Here is a 5,241-nt window from a genome sequence, read left to right as displayed (position 1 = left end):
TCCCCTCATTTGTCACTTTTTCAGTCACCTTTTCGCAGAGTTGCTCGGAGTGTTTCTTTGTCTTCATGGTGTAGGTTTTGCCACATGTCTGAGTCACCAAAAATTGGATTTCCAGGTATAGTTGTATTTCTACAATCAATTAAAACCCCTGACACCTGTGATCTCTATTTAACTAATTATGTCAATTCTAAAACCCATTGGCCACACCAGTGATGATTTAGTTGTGTCCTATTCAAGATGGTGAATACTTGCAAAATGTACTTGTATTTTATATTTGAAATTAATATAGATCACTTTGTAGAGATCTGTTTTCACTTTGAATACTTTGGTGAATAGTATTCAATATCACATGAACGAACTAACTACACAGTTATTACACCAGTTAATATATTTTTGTTGTGTATGTGTTGACATATGCATTAGACAATGGCCTTCTATTACAAAACAGCCTTTATTTCATAATGGAACTGATTGTTGACTGCTGGCCAACAGTCAGTCAGGCAAGTTTCTGTTATGTGATCATGCTGTCCTACCAGTCCTATCATACAAAGATAATTGGTGTCATATGATCAGATTGAATACAGCACCTATAGTGTTTTAAGTGTTAAGCCTTGAGACCAACAGAAACACAGACTGTTGTTGCTAAAGACACCACAGTGAGCTGAACTCAGACGGGTTCATTCAAGTATCATTTGATAAATGGCAGCTGCTGATTGGACTGTTGTCATAACCACCTTGTGCTCATCACCTCTCTCCTTCATGTGACCCTCCTCCCTCCATCTGGCTCCCCTCCTCTGTGGGTCTCCAGGGTTTAATCAGTTACTGTGTTAGGATAAGACGGGAACTAGATCACCTGATAGCTTTCTTTCATTTGATGGAGCACTCTTACTCATCTCCCCCAAGCCTTTCTCTTGCAATTTTAGCTTTTCTTACTTTCTGTGATGAAGGATGATTAGTTGGCATGGTGTTTGAGTACAATTAAGTACTGAATGGGATTAATAAAGCATGGAGGAACTAAATCTTTAAAAGTTGTTGTAAAGCAATCCTTTAGGTACTGATAAACCCCCATGTTCAGAGGTGCACTCTCACAGGACTGATCCACCACAGTATCAACCAAATACATACTGTGTATATATATATATTATACAGTATATACTGTACTCTCCATTGACCTTGCCATTAAGACAAAAAGCCTTTTCTCTTTCCTCCACAAGAAAACTATCTTTCATCACTGAAACTCTTCCGGTAGAGCAACCACATCTTGCCTTACACCAGCATTATGTATTAGTCATGACATCCGACCCCCAAATGCTTCAAACTTCCAGCTAAACTAGGCAGTGACAAAGTATTAATCAGCATATCAATTGTTTTATTTGCAAAGTGCAGTAAAGTGCTTTGTAATATGAAAGTATTCACAGATTAAATTGTTTTAACATTTGTAAAGTGTTTCATAAATGCCTCTGTTTATCCAAGTAAATTAATTGCTATAGAATTTGATTAATTATTGCATTTAAAATGTATTAATTTCCAATAAATTTACTAATCCTTCTGTTAAAATTGCTCCTGCAAAATTAAATATGCAAAAAAATAGGTCCTATGGAGCAAAAAACACGAGAAGTGAGATGTTAATACAGGTTGTAAACAAGCCGACCGGTTTGCCATATTAGCTACCAAAGTGGACATTTTGGGTAATAATTTCACTGTTTGGCTTTGTTTTCTCTTCTAAATAAGTTTGGCTAAGTTTGGGGTTTTGCTTCCAACCTGTCTGATCCTTTGACAATCCTTGTTTGTTCCTTTCTGTACTTTTAAACGATGATAGCGCATTCTCAGCAATTACTGGCTCAACTTTTATGTTAACGAAGAGGAATGGTGCATCTTTTTTACATGACAGACCTTATAGTAGTTTACTGCCCCTGAAGATTGCAGTCAACCACCATTCTGACATTTATTTCACACAAAAAGAATTAAGAAATAAGTTTGTTTCAAATTACATGCATATATATATATATATATATATATATACACACAACATAGACATAAACATAGCTGCTGGCTGAGACGGCAGCCCCTCCTCTCCCTACAAGCGGTACCTGCAGCAGAGGGAGGAGGACAGAGTATCAGTCCTTCCTCCTCCTGACTGATGTCTGTGTTATTCATTCTTTCTTCAGTATTTTGATGTCAGGAATGTTAGGCTATTTATTTTACTGACATTATAGATTTGTTTCCAGTGAGATATTGAGTGTATATAGTGACTTTGCTGTTGTGAACTTTACTGTTGCTGCTCTAGAAACAATATTTAGTTCTATTTAAAATATATATCAATTCTAAAACCCAATTATTTAGTATTGAAAAAAAAAGAGTATTGATAAATAACCGGGCTGATAAGAGTATGGATAAAATAAAGATACAATCCCAACGATACCCTCCCCTTGTTACGAAACAGACAGGTAGGGAACACCACGATGGAACCAGAATGTTCTTTATTGGATTATTGCCAGATGTTGTAGGTATGGAAAGAGGGAAGTTAGTAGGGGGAAGGACTCGCTGGAGAGGGAGATCGCTGGAGACAGGGGATCGCTGGAGAAGGGCTAATGGGTGTAATGCCGAGTAGCGTGGAGAGTCCTAGTCATGAACGAGGTCGGACACATACTGAGGTGAGTGTAGGGCTTATAAGCTGGCTGTGATTGGGATCTAATGGGGAGCAGGAGTGTAATTGGGAGCAGGTGTGGGTGATTAGTTGATGGTGGAGCCTGGCGAATCTGTGACAGTACCCCCCCCTCCACGGCCAGCTCCCGAGGGCCGAAAAACCTCGTCCTCCACCACGGGGAGCAGGTTGATCTGGGTGACCAGACAGAGCCTGGGCATGTGTGGAGCGGGGAGTCTCGGACGGATGACCAGGAGGTTGGACAGGTGTGGAGCAGGGAGTCTCGGACTGATGACCATGAACCCGATCCCGGGCGGACAACCCGGTAGCAGAACCAGGGTGGAGCTGAGGACCTCCGGCGGACTCCCCGCGGACTGGCCTGGCACGGGACTGAGGACCTGGGGCAGACGACCCAGGGACTGGCCTGGCGTGGGGCTGAGGACCTCCGGCTGAGGGCTGGCTTGGCGCAGGGCTGAGGACCTCCGGCAGATGGCCCACAGGCTAGACAGGCGAGGAGCTGGGGACCTCAGGCGGACGGCCCGGGGACTGGACAGGCGAGGAGCTGAACTCATGCGGTCTGTGATGAAGTTCGACCCCTTCTGGAGGCCTGGTGGAATGCTTGTGGTACAGGTGGGAGGTCACCGGAGACTGGCGGCAAAGACCAAGACCTACTGGAGACCGGCAGCGAAGACCAAGACCTTCCGGAGGCCGGCGGCAAAGACCAAGACCTTCCAGAGGCCAGCGGCAAAGACCAAGGCTGGGACTCTATGGAGGCTGGCGGCGAAGACCAAGGCTGGGGCCCTCTGGAGGTCGGCGGCGAAAGTGGGAACCCTCTGGAGGTCTATGGCGAAAGCAGAAACCCTCTGGAGGTCTGCGGCGAAAGCGGGAGCTATCTGGAGGCCGGTGAACCAGATCAAGGGCCGGCGACGGGACCGCCGGATCGTTTTTCATGGTGGATATTTCAACTTGTCAAACAAAGATGTAACCAGTGACTTCAATAATGGCTGCAGGTGTAGTAGTGCCACGGCCCTGCTATTGTACGTGCTGTCATTCCTGTTTTTGACATCAGCCTGTTTATGGGATTTTGCATAGGCTATTTGTCAATCAAAACACAAAGTGTTTACTTCCCCTCAAATCAAAATGTCACTTGTTACACCTGTGCTCTTCATGCTATGACGTGTCAACAGGATTACTGAAAGAAACACCTTAGTATCATAACAATGAACTAGAAGGGCACTCAGAGACCACAGACCTCCGGCAACGGCAGTAGTCCAGTTTTGGCTTGTTTGTAACAATTCGCTATTAGCCTAACAAGTTTAACAAGCAGGTGGAAATATTGCTTTTCTACTTTTTCCACTTTTTACTCCAGTTGTCGTCAACTCAAGTAAAAGGTTACCTTCACTTCACCTGGTTCACTGTCTCCACTGCGGCCTCTCTGCTGTCCGCTGTGTGTGCGTGTGTGTGTGCGTGCATGTGTAAGAGCTGAGCCCCGCCCTTGGTCTAACGCACAGAGGAGAGGACAGAGAAGCTAGCATCACCATAAAATATTAATTCTGTTCATTTTGCCATGTATCTGAATCTAATGAATGAATAGCTGGAGTAGCCTACTTCAGTAGAAACCAGGATTTTGTGGCATCTAAATACCTGACCTACCTAACTGTCTGTCATGTACACAGGTTTGTTTACAAAATATGATAAATGATGTAATGACGATCTACACACTGAAATGAAAGTGAAACTCCAGTATTGCTGGGGATTGTATTACTTGTCGCTCTTGTATTCCATTACTCGTGATTCGATAGAGAAAGAAACAGCAGAGTGGTACATGCAGCAGTTTCCAGGCAGACAGAAACCAAATCTGACCAAAGATAGTGCCCTGATAGTGCCAAATCCTGAAAAGGTTTGGCATGAATCAAACTTTTTGCCGCAATACACAGAACATCCAGGAAGCACTTTGTTTTGCACAGAAAGAGCTGAGACAGAAAAAGAGTGAAGGGAATAAACATGGCTAGTGGGAACTTGTTTTCCTCTCCAGTGCGTCCCTCACAGGCACTCTTGCACAACTTGTGCATGCTGGAACTGTAATGGCTCACAGGCACACACAGATGGACTATCATTTCTGAACATGTGCTCATCCGAGGCGTTTTTGTTATTGGGCACTTACGTGATAATGTCATTCGATACAAGTGTGCTTTTCCTGCTATGACATATCAAAATGTTTCAAATTGACAAACATTTATAGTAACATTTCAAGACCCTGCACAGTTTCTGTTTTTACTTATTTGGCTTGATTAGACTGCCTCTCAGAATGTGGTGGGCAGGTGCAGACTGTTATTGCTTAACATCTCACCAAGGGTAAACCAGACTGAATCCGGTGCCACTGATGCCTCCATAAGCATCATTTTGTCTACCCAAATATGGCTTCCATGGTTTTTACAGTTCAGAAGTATAATTGACAGATACATTTGTTGGTGCAGGAGCTGCTTCTGAATCTGGTTTTATTTCAGCTATAAAATAATAACAGGACTCCACTAGGAGCACTGGTGAAACTTCCTACGTGAGCTTTGGAGACTGCGTGGACACAGAGAGAGAGACGC

Source organism: Siniperca chuatsi, linkage group LG3 (genome assembly GCF_020085105.1).
Source record: "Siniperca chuatsi isolate FFG_IHB_CAS linkage group LG3, ASM2008510v1, whole genome shotgun sequence".
NCBI lineage: Eukaryota > Metazoa > Chordata > Actinopteri > Centrarchiformes > Sinipercidae > Siniperca > Siniperca chuatsi.
This window is presented reverse-complemented; position numbering follows the sequence as displayed.